This window comes from Salvia hispanica, chromosome 3, assembly GCF_029641045.1.
Source record: "Salvia hispanica isolate PSC_SH4W2 chromosome 3, Shi_PSC_v1, whole genome shotgun sequence".
NCBI classification, from domain to species: domain Eukaryota; kingdom Viridiplantae; phylum Streptophyta; class Magnoliopsida; order Lamiales; family Lamiaceae; genus Salvia; species Salvia hispanica.
In genome coordinates, this window is record NC_142694.1 from 60013100 (window position 1) to 60025767 (window position 12668).

Genomic DNA, 12668 nt, shown 5'->3' on the forward strand with positions numbered 1-12668 from the left:
CAAAGAAAAGATGTGTACGAACGAGATATCCAGCAACAAGAAGAAGGAAAAGGATTGAATAGAGGAACTCCCAAACATTTGGCGATCTCGGATGTGTCGATATCAATGGTGACTCATTATTTCGATGAATCATTTCTTCGGACAGAAGAAGAATACCAGTTACAGTACCTATTATCCAAAGAGGAATCCTTCCAGTAGTATCGGCCATTTACTCCACTTCCCTCCAAATTTCATAAAGTGGTCGTGCTAGAGACATAAACAGTCAGGGATAATTATGAGATCCTTCCGAACGGGCTAAAAGAATGCCTAGAATTATTAGTTTTTTTCTTTCATTTGCCTAATTGAAAAAATAATTGGAAAATAAAACAGCAAGTACAAAAATGAGTAATAACCCCCAGTAGAGACTGGTACGATTCAATTCAACACTTTGTTCATTCGGGTTTGATTGTGTCATAGCTATATAATTCGGGATTAGGTTTATCGTTGGATGAACTGCATTGCTGATATTGACCCCAAAAAAAAGACGGTAGGTACAGCCAGGCCATGAACAGCCAACCATCGCACTGTAAAAATAGGATAGGTTCGGTCTATAGTCATTTGATTAGGGCCTCCTAAAACGATCTACTAAATTCATCGAGTTGTTCCAAAGAATCAAAACGGCCAGTTATTAATGGAATTCCTTGTCGGCTCTCTGTGAAATACTCGTTTGGCCGAGGGCTTCCAAATACATCGTAAGCTAAACCGGTACTGACAAATAACCAACCCGCAATGAATAGGGAAGGTATAGTAATGCTATGAATGACCCAATATCGAATACTGGGTCATTATTACTCAATAATGATATAGTAACAAGTTCCTAACCCATGGATTGGTAAATAGGGAGGCTTTTCTCTAACATCGTCGCTTAGGACATCCTTCCTCGGGTTATTTAAAAACTTTCTTTCCTAAATTTAATCAAGATATGTACTGTGACACTTGTGTGTTGGCTAAGAGTCATAGACATTCTTATAAATCCAATAATACCTGAGTTGACTCTTTATTTTCACTTGTTCATTCTGATGTGTGGGATCCATCTCCGATTGTGGGGGGTCAAGAGTTCAAATACTTTATTCTCTTTATAGATGACTGTACTCGCATGACATGGGTTTACTTTATGAAACAAAAAAATGAAGTCTTTGAACACTTTAGTCACTTTCACAACCTTGTGCAAACCCAATTTCAACAAAACATAAAGATCCTTCGATCCGAAAAGGGGGGGGGGGGGGGGGAATTTGTGAACTCAAAAATGAAAGCCGTTTGTCATGATAAAGGATTAGTCCATCAAACTACCTGCCCATACATCCCTGATCAGAACGGTGTGTTTAGAAATGACTCGAGCCATGCTCATTGAATCCAACACCCCAAGAAAATTCTGGCCCGAAGCCATTGCCGCATCAGTCTATCTCACGAACTGGTTACCTTCTAGTACCCTGGAATACAAGACACCACTAGAGGTCCTCTCTACATTAGCCCAAGTACCTTTAGCCCTGACACTTCAGCCTCGGGTTTTCGGGTGCTCGGTTTTTGTACACATACCAAAACATGAACGAACCAAACTCTCACCTTGCGCAGTGAAATGTGTTTTCGTTGGGTATGGGACATCTCAGAAAGGGTACCAGTGCTTCGATCCTAAGTCCAATCGCATGTTTACTACCTTAAACTGCGACTTCCTTTAAACCGATTACATTTTTAACCACCTTAGTGGTCAGGGAGAGAATAATAGTGACCCACTAAGCCGGTTACCAACACCCAACTCTCCAGCAGGCCTATCAGAAGAAGATATCTCAAGCCAAGAAGCTGAAATACAACCCTCACCTATCAGTGACACCGTTCCAGTAAATCCTCTACTGATATCCGATGTAAGTACCTCTGATTCTCCACCTGAGCATGAGAATACTACTAATGTTGGTGATGATATTCCTATACTTGGTGAGACTGACCTTGAAATAGATATTGAGCAAAATTCTGATGACGGGAATGAGATAGAAATATGTGATTTGTTGGAAGAACAGGTTAGTGAAGGAGTTAGGGGATATAAACTACCGCCAAATCCCAACAGAGGGGTTCCACCGAAGAGGTATAGCCCAGAGATCATAGGCAAAAAGGCCAAGTACTCAATAGCTAACTTGGCTAGAGGACAACTATCAGAAATGGCCCATGCGTTTGAGACTGCACTATATGAGGAGGAAGAAATCCCCTGCACTGTCGAAGAAGCTTGGAGACACAAGCATTGGCGGAGGCAGTGCTAAAAGAAATGGGCGCTCTAGAGAGGAACGACACATGGATAAAATGCAAGGTACCAGATGGGAAGAAAGCAGTTGGGTGTAAATGGATGTTCACTATTAAACGCAGACCAGATGGTTCCATAGAGTGATACAAGGCTCGTTTGGTAGCAAAAGGATACACACAGACTTATGGGGTAGATTATGATGAGACCTTTTCTCCGGTGGCAAAGATGAATACCATTCGAGTACTATTAACAGTTGCTGCAAATAGAGATTGGTTACTGCACCAGTTTGATGTCACGAACGCCTTTCTCCATGGTGAATTAAAAAGAGAAGTGTATGCAGGCACCACCAGGATTCACAGAAGGGTATAAAGAAGGCGAAGGGTGTAGCCTGAAGAAAACTTTGTATGGACTCAAGCAGTCCCCCATAGTCTGGTTTGGAAGGTTCACTGAGGCCATGGCAAAATACGGGTTCAAACAGAGTCAATCAGACCATACACTATTTCTGAAGAAGCGAGATGGACGACTGACGTGCCTCATTATCTATGTAGATGACATGATTATTACTGGAGATGATACAAAGGAAATCGAGAGACTTAAGGGAAGCCTATTCCAGGAATTCGAGATGAAGGACTTAGGAAACCTTAAGTATTTTTTGGGGATAGAAGTGTTGAGATCTGAAGGAGGCATTTTCTTGAGGCAAAAGAAGTACATCTTGGACATTCTGGCTGAGACGGGACTTCTGGATTGCAAGCCGGTGGACACACCAATCTTGGTGAATCACAGTCTACAAATCCTAGAAGGGGCGGAACCTGCAAACCAAGGCAAGTATCAACGCCTAGTTGGGAAACTCATCTACCTCTCCCACACTAGGCCCAACATCGCATATACCGTGGGGATTGTGAGTCAGTTCATGCACAAACCACAAAAGCATCACTATGAAGCTGCATTACGAATTGTCAAGTATCTTAAGGGGACCGTTGGACATGGGATAATGTTCAAGAAGAATGAACAGAGAGGAATTTATGGATATACAGATGCTGATTGGGCAAGCAACCCAATAGATAGAAGGTCAACCGCATGTTATTTCACCTTTGTTGAGGGGAACCTAGTCACTTGGAAGAGTAAGAAATAGAAGGTGGTTGCTTTATCCAGTGCCGAAGCCGAATTCAGAGGAATTAAAAGCGGACTAATGGAGATCTTATGGCTGAGAAGATTATTGAAAGAAATTGGGCTTGCCCCAGAGAAAAGTCAACTCTTCAGTGACAATAAAGCATATTTCCGAGAACCCAGTGCAGCATGATAGGACCAAACATATCGAAGTCGATAGGCACTTCATCAAAGAAAACATTGAGAGTGGAGCAGTGGAGCTACCATTTGTTCGATCAGAGGATCAACTGGCAGATATACTCACCAAAGCAGTCAACTCAAGAAGATTCGCAAGTGTACTTGGCAAGTTGAGTTTTGGAGATCCCACCACTCAACTTGAGGGGGAGTGTTAAACAAGGAAAGACTTGGAGAGGGAGTCACTCACAATAATCCCCCCAGAATAGATTGATGTGATTGGAAAATAGATTGATATCATTATAATGAGATTGATATTATTCCATGTATACATGTTTGTAATACATATTTAAAGGGGTACAAGATGAAGCAATAAACATCAAGGAATTATCGATCATATCTTCTTTTCTACTAATCCTCTCCCTAAAATCCTAAAACATGCCTGATTCACCATTCAAGACGGCGCACCACGTAGGATAAGTAACTGTGTCGGAAATCTATCGGGTCGGGTCAGATGGGAAATTCACACAGTTTGGTAAAGTTCATAACTTTTCATGCAACATTTAAAGTTCACGGGACCAACCAAACTATGTTGAAAGTTCATGACTTTACAGGTAATTTATCCTAAAACAAAATGCATTGATACATAGATTTAAAGAACCAAACATTTATAGGACTCAATGAAACAAAATGTATTAGTACAAGACATTGAAATGTGTTTTGCCATTAAAAAATCACTATGCTTGTAAGGCATGCAATGTGGTCTTCAATCACGACAAGAGTTGGTCAAGCGATAGAGAAGTAATGCTTGAGGCCAAAAATCTCAGATTCGAGTCCTCCGTGGAGGGGCCGTTAAATTTATTTTCTTTTACATGTAAAAATGTAATCAACCTAAATAATCTTGGCTCTCATTTAAAAACAAAAAAATTACTTCCTACATCACCATTAATTGTCCACTTTGATTCTGACACGAGTTCTAGGAAATGTATAAGTAAGTGGGTATAAAGTAAGTGGAATGTGAGTCCCACTTTTATTTATTGGCTTTATAATAAAATGTGAGTGGAATTAGTTAGTAGAATGTAGGGTATACTTATCATTTATAGTAAAAGTAAAAATGGACAATTAATAGGGGACAGACGAAAATGGCAAAAGTAGAGAACTAATGAAAGACGGAGGGAGTATCATATTAAGCTGTTCATCATTACACAATTTCTACTCACAAAAAATGAACTCATAAAACATTAAGTAAAGACTAACGAAAAAGGAAATCATATGATTGGAAAGACGAAGGATTCTCCGCAAAAGGGAAAAACCTTAATTTTGGAGATGAGTAGAGAAAAATATTACATCTATATATAAAAATCAAAGTCGTGCGGTCGAAATTTAATAAATATATAGTAAAAATATTTAAAAAATTAATATTACAATTTAAATATTATATTCTCTTTAGTCAGAAATTAATTACTATGATCTTCGTATTTTCAAAGTGTAAAAATCACATAACACAACTTTATACAGTTAAAATTGTTTTAGGTTGTGATATTTTTTTTTAATATTTCAAAGAATTTTATTTAAATTAGTGATATCCTATGCATTTTTAACCATTTTTTTTGTTTAAATTGTAATCCTACTTTTGTTAACTTCTTCATATACCATTTAACTTTAATTGTAATTATACAAAAATTAAGGTAATCATTACCTATAAATTAATATTCAAATTAATGAGTTATACTTATTAACAATTTCTTTATATTTTGCACATTTTCCAATTCACTTAGACTATATCGATAAAGTCATAAAACCCCACTAAACAAGCACATTTTAAAGTGTACTTATTAATTAACTTTAAAATATAAGAAAAAAAATTAAATATACTAGCATTCATCAACACTACAAAAAGAACCTAGGTTTAATAAACTCTCATCTTCAAAAAAACTATTCAATGGACACGAAGCAGCCATAGCGTTGGGTTGGAGCTGGAGCAGCCATGGGTCGACGGCCGAGATATTCACGGACCCCACCTGGGTCCGTCATTGGGAGGCCTACAATCAAGCTTCATTCGCGACACAGGGGGACGAAAGTATGAAACTATGCATTTAAATGGAGTAACAAGAAATTGGAATGAAGCCATTGGTCTTCTTCCTCTCACAAAGCTTGTCAAACACTTCGACAACCTCGTCAATCTCTTGATCCCATTTAACTTGTTGCTTCTCACCCATGCCATGCAACTAGCACACCTCCACACGCCCTTGTGTGCCATCACGCTGCAGCCACAGCCGATGATAATGCTTGAGATGGCTGCAGCGTGATGGCTGACGAGGGCGTTAGGAGGAGTGCTAGCTCCATGCATGAGTGAGAGCTCCAACTTAAAGGGGATGAAGAAATCGACGAGGTTGTGGAAGAGTTTGTCTATTGTGCGCTCCTCTTCATCTGATAATACAGCCGAGCACCACAAACTTGAAAACGAAAGAGACTAATTCCCTGCCGCAAGCAAGTAGGCGTGAACTAGTGTTTAGGTTGTCGAGAATTTGAGACACAGGTATTTGGAGAAATATCAATTTTATTATTGTATTTTTATGTCAACTATTGTTTATGTTCCTCATATATATAGGAAAGGAAAAAGACCTAGTCCAAGACTCCTAGGCCCGTGAACTCACTACATATATGATATATTAAATAAAAAAATAACTCAAAAGGAAATTCTTCAAAAAGGAAAACTAAAGCTACGTTTTAGAGTCGTTTTTTGTCTCAATATTTTTTTTCCTTTATATATAAGAGACTTCTAGAATGTTTAGAATATCTATTTATCGTAAAGGTAGGTTAGAATTAAGATATATATAGCCTAATACATAAGTCCTGCCCCAAATTTATAGTTTATATCTAATGATTTGCATGGGAAATTAGTTTGTCATAGGAATTTATGTTTCTTGTAAATAAATTTAACGGACGTTGAGAAAAAATTGGAAGGTCTATTCCGAGGAAATATATACTTGGGTGATTGATATATATTGTAAAATCTTTGTTTTATATGCAAAGAGATCTTGATGTGGATATGTGAATTCAAACATTACTTTGATAATTTTAATTATACACATTAACTCAAGCCCGACCTGATTCAAATATTTTGCATCTAGTCCAATAAAATGGGTCTAAGCTGGGCCAAACCTATATATTACAAATAACCTTGCTTGGCCCAAATTATTTTGAGCCCAATTGGTAACGGGCACCTTCCTCTTATGATAATGCGCTCAACAGTCAACCTCTATGCCATTAATGACCGGATTTGAATGTTAATTAAGATCATGAAGTTTTAATTAAGATAATTAATTGTTAATTTGTTACAGTCTGTTGCACGTATGGAGTTGGAGCGCATAGGAAAGCAGCTCTTAAATAAATGTAAATCGATATCACTAAATAGGATATTTGCTACCAACGTTAAGAGCTCTTAGAGCATCTCCGAGAGGAGAAATTAATGTGGAAGGTTAAGCATGATAAATTTTTTTTTTTTTTTTATGGAAAATCAATCCCCAATGGAAGAGATAGAGGGAAGGTGTTATACCTTTTCTCACTTCAAAGAGATATTTTTACCTCTTCATCAAAGGAAAGGTAAAATATCTGCTTTTTTTCTTGGCGGGGAGATAACAAAATCTCTACAACAAAATAGAGCATATATCTATATTGAAATTCGTTATTGGTTATGAAATTAATTCCAGACACAAAGAAACAGAATACCATTATATTTGAACCCTAATTTTTTAAATAAAACGTCAACAAGAATCACTCTCCCCCATCCCCCCATCCCGAGCGCCGTCTGACGCCCCCCACACCCCAACCCCCCACATCCCAACCCATCCCACCCCACCCCACCCCACCCCCAATAGGCACCGATGGGGGCATCGATACACGGCAGCCGATTGGCACCCTCGAATGCTCTTAGCACTTTATATCATTTAGAAATAACCATTTACCTTTTCTATATTCCCTCCGTTTTTTAAAATAGTAACTATTTCCATTTTGAATTGTTCCTTAAAAATAGAAATTTTATAATCTTTCCATTTTAGGACATGGACCCCACAATCCACTAACTCTACTTTCACTACTTTTTCTCTTCCTCTCTCTTACTTTACTCATTTTTTTTTCCTCTCTCTTAGAGCATCCACTATGGTAAACCCTAAATAGGTCAGCCATAGGCTAGCTTGTTTCTCCTCCTGCCACAAGCAACCAGACAAGCAATAGGCTAGCCACATCATCAGCACTATTAAAAAAGCAACTAAATTTACGGAATTAAACACAAAATACGGAATTAAATTTACGACACTTATACAGGAAAAATTCATTAATTTTATTTAAATAAAAAAAAGTACATTAACTAAAAACAAAAAAAAATTCGGGCTTCCACACACGAGCCACCGCCCCACTCTACTCCTCGTCGCCGTCGCCACCATCCCCGCTGCCACCGGCTGCACCCCCGGCATCTAGCCCGCGCCTGATCCCCCCAACTGTGCCACGAAGGTATCCAAATCAACCCGCATACTCTCGAGCATTGAGTGAAGAAACTTCTTCTCCTCGGGGTCAGTTGCCTCCTTCCATTCGTAGAAGATCTTGTGCAACTGTTTGCGCGTTTGTTGACGCGCGTAGAAGGAGAGCTCGGCTGCCGACTTGCCAACGAGGGGGGATGCCGATTGGACCTCCTGGGACCCATGGGCGACTCCCCTCGCTGCCCGTTGCGCCCTCCTCTGACCAATCGGGCGAGTGCGGCGAGCGAAGGATGGAGGGGACGACTCCTCTGGAACATTCTCGGGGAGGTCGTGGGAACCGCTGCTGCTGCCGCTGTAATCACCGGCATAGTTCAGCCACTGCTTCTTCAGCCAGCCAGCATCGACACCCGCCCGGAACTTCTCGGAATCCATCAGCACCAGATAGCAGTTCCAGTAGGTGAATTCCTTATACAGCCCCCGCACGGGGAAGGCTTTCTCCGCTATCTTCCTGCAATCCTCGTCAGTCTGGCCACTGGTCTTCATGCGGAGGGCGTTGGTGTACAAGCCCGCAAATCAGGAGACCGTAGCCCTGATTCGCTCCCACCCCTTCCGGCACTCCTCCCCGGTGTATGCCTTCCAATGAGGCCAATTCATCCGGTAGGCTACTGCAATTTTAGCCCACATGTTGACGATCCTCTGATTGTTCGAAACGAGGGGATCGTCACAAAAAGACACCCAAGCCTTGGACAACACGACGTTCTCATCATCCGTCCAATTCCTCCATACACTGTCGTCATCAGCCGGCTGCGACGACTCACCTACCACCTTCTTCTTCTTCTTCTTCTTCTTCTTCTTCTTCTTCTTCTTCTTCTTCTTCTTCTTCTTCTTCTTCTTTTTGTCATAATATTGTTATGTTTTACATTTAATGGATGTTAATTGCATGTTTAAATGTATAAGTTAACTTAACAAAGTCTAAGTCTTTGTTTTAGTAGACCGGTTGTGGGTGGCGTCCACTTTAAGGTAACACGGTCAGTTCTAAACAAAGAAAAAGAAGAATTTCACGACCTAGATGGAATTAGACTATCCATTGTGAAAGGTTGCAATGTCAGTCCGCATATTTCTAAGCCTTACTGAAATAAGATGACATTGGTGTGGTAAAGCACTGAACGGATCTAATAGCAAGACTTGTCTTTGTGCTATCTACTGAAAGGCGAGGTCTTGATAAATATTTGTTTCTTAATCAATGTAGGTTAGCATTGAGCATACGGTATTGATTATGCATTACTTTGACTTATCAAATGGTGCGGGTTTTTCGTAACCCGATAATCCTGATATATTGGGTAATGGTGATCAATATCCAGCGGTGCTATGATTGCTATTATATTGAATCGTGCGCGAGGTGGGTCTCGTTTGATAATGTCCTCAAGAGGAGCGCGAAACAAGGTTTTATTATTCGAAACCTAGCTAGTTGGAGTTTGATCACTCTATGAATAATAAGTAAGCGTTTCATGCTAAGTCCACTCTTGGAATTAATAAGAAATTAATTAATTAAGTCCATAGAAGACATTAATTAATTAATGGACATTTTTATTTTAAGTGCGGGAAATAAAATTTAAAACGGAAACCCGGATTACTTATAATTTCGGATTTGGATTGGGAGAGTTGAGTATTACTTCTGTAGTGGCTGCTCGTAATATTCCAATTAAAGCTTATATTAAATTGTGGGTTCAATTTAATTAGTAAAAAGTAAATTGGATGAGCCCATATCCAAAACCTTCAATATATCCCTGTCTGGGCCCAAAAGGAACTTAATATAAATAAGAGAATAAAGGAGACAGAAATAATAATTTTTACTACTAAAATTTTCATCCCCCTCTAGTAAGAGGAGTTCGAAATTTTCCTCTAATTGGAAAAAGAATTTCATCTGTCTTCTTTATTTAAGTCTTAGTATTCCGGTGAGATCAGCCCACACTAATATTGGAGTATAGTTCGGGAACCAGAGAGAAGATCCGTGGTCTAGTATTCAAAGCGTCACATGGAGAAGTAGCTAGCCATCATCAATTCTTTGGAGAATTAATAAGGTATTATTTCTGCTTCGTAGAAAAGCATGTTTTTGGTTTCAATATACTTAAAGCATGATTAATTCAAGTTATGAGCATGATACATGTGAGAATTACGCGAATAGATTTTGTCTAAATAATCTGCTAAATAGATCTGATTATTATGTGATTTATTTGTTTGATTAATTATTAAATTATGAAAATCGAAACATGCTTCCGCTGCCAGTTCCTTCACGATGTGTGGGAAGACGCAGTCAAAAAATAAGAGTGGGCGGTAGACATTGTCCCCCCTCACTCCTCCCCCCCTCCCCCCCTCCCCCCCCCCCCCCCCCCCCCCCCGCGCCACGAGCTGCACAGGCTGCATCATCTGCAACCGGGCATCATCTGCATACCGGGTTGCATGCCTGGTACCCCCCTGACCGCTGCCCTGCGCAATCATCTGCTGCCAAGGGTAACCCGCCGCCCATCTGCCCCCATCCCGCTCCCGCGGGTATTGTGGGAGTTTGAGTCTCGCTCGTCGCTGGAGTAGACTCGTTGTTGTGATCCATTTCGCGTTATTGCTCTTGTACAGAAATTAAGAGAGAGAGAAAACTCGTTAAAACAAGTGGTGCGAATGAAAATGACGTGAAAATCGCGTATATATAGTGTTTCGAAAATTTAATAAAAAAAAATTGCGTTGGCCGAGCCGCCTACAATGGCGGGGAGCAGATCGGCGAGCGCATCGGTCAGCGCCCGAGAATCGGCGAGCGCTCGCCGAAATTCTCGCTGATTCCGCGCTCGCCGGTTGCAATGGTTCGGCGAGCGGACCCGCTAGCGACGGGTATCGGCTAGCCGGTCGCTCGCCTATTACTGTGGATGCTCTTACTTTACCAATTCTTCTCACTTACTTTACCAATTGTGCATTATAACCCGCGTCGTTTCAAATGTTTCTATTTTTTAATACGGAGGGAGTATATCGTTACTCTTTGGAGTTGCCTACTTTTTAAAAAGGAATATTTCACTTTTTAAGAAGGTAAATAAATGATATGTCATTTTCATTTACCTTTCTTCCTTGGGGATCCTCTTATAGGACTTCAATAATGTATTTGGTATATATATACTCCATCTGTCGTAAAAAAAATAGACTAGTTTTACTATTTTGGACAGTCTCCCTAAATTAGACCAAAAGTCTAACTACAAAAAGTTTTCAATAAATAATTATCTTAACATTATTTTATAATGTGGACCCCACAATTTACTAATATTTCTTCCATTATTTATCTCTCTTATTTTTTCCCATTTCTATGTTACTTGCCAATTGCAAATTAAAATTCATGTTATTTACAAGTTTGTCAATTTTTTGGAAACGAAGAAGATATATACTTTCTCCGTCCCAGATTAAGAGTCACTTTTTGCCATAAAAGTCCGTCTCAGTTTAAGAGTCACATTTAGAAATTTTCATATTTGGCCATACAATTTTACCTCATTGTTCATTAAAGTTGCATCAAAATGTCATTATCTACATTAAAATAAACTAAAAAAAATCAAAAAAGTCAAAAGGGACCCATTTTCAACCAACTCACTTCATTTATTACACACTCCACCATCTCACTTCATTTATTACACACTTCAACTCTTTCTTAAAATCCAAGGCATAACAATAAATGACTCCTAATCCGGAACGGAGGGAGTATTAATCTTAGTAAATTCATGATATTAGGAAGCTTATGTTTAACCTAGAAAATTAACCCACTATTTTGGTAGGTTAGACTAACAGCTTTAGAAATCATACCTACATAGTAAGATTAAATTACCATGCTGTCATCTATCTTTCTAATTCTTTATTTGAGAAAATATATTATTGATGTCATTTTAGTCTACACAAAAATTATTTTAACTTTTACATCAAACATAAATTAAACATATATTAAAATTTTAACTAAAATACTAAACACATCAACTAGATTCATAACTAGCTCAAACTATAATATATACTCCTACATTTCCTAAAAATAGAAATTCTTTCTTTTTTGGCCGTTTCCCAAAAAAAGAAACTCTGCATTTTAGGAAATACAATCATAATCCACTAACACTAACGCTACTACTTTTTTCTCTCCATCTCTCTCAATTTACCCATTTTTCTTTTCCGCTCTTATTTTAATAATTTTATATTAAAATCCGTACCATTTTTCAAAGTGTCTATTTAAAAAAAAAAAAAAATAGGAGGGAGTGCAACATTACTTTACATAATCGAAATATTGATAGTCAACTGAGTCCTTAGAAGTAATGTGTTGTAAAACTTCCCAAAGTTATTCATAAACATCTTATTAACAGAGTCGTTGTCATGTCAATTTAGAATATTAGACATGCAAATCATAAGATGAAGAGCTATACTTGTATGACAGACAACCTAGTATTTATATATCCTTAGAAAAGTGGAGAGAATCTAATGCCAAGGAAAGGCATATTTGTGGAGGCAGCATATGCCACTCCAAAGTAGGATCAAACTCATCTACGCATAATCCCTTCATTAATTTCTTAATTGAAGTTTTACAAAAGGTGAAATAAGCATGTGTGAAGAAATAATAAAGCCAAAGCACC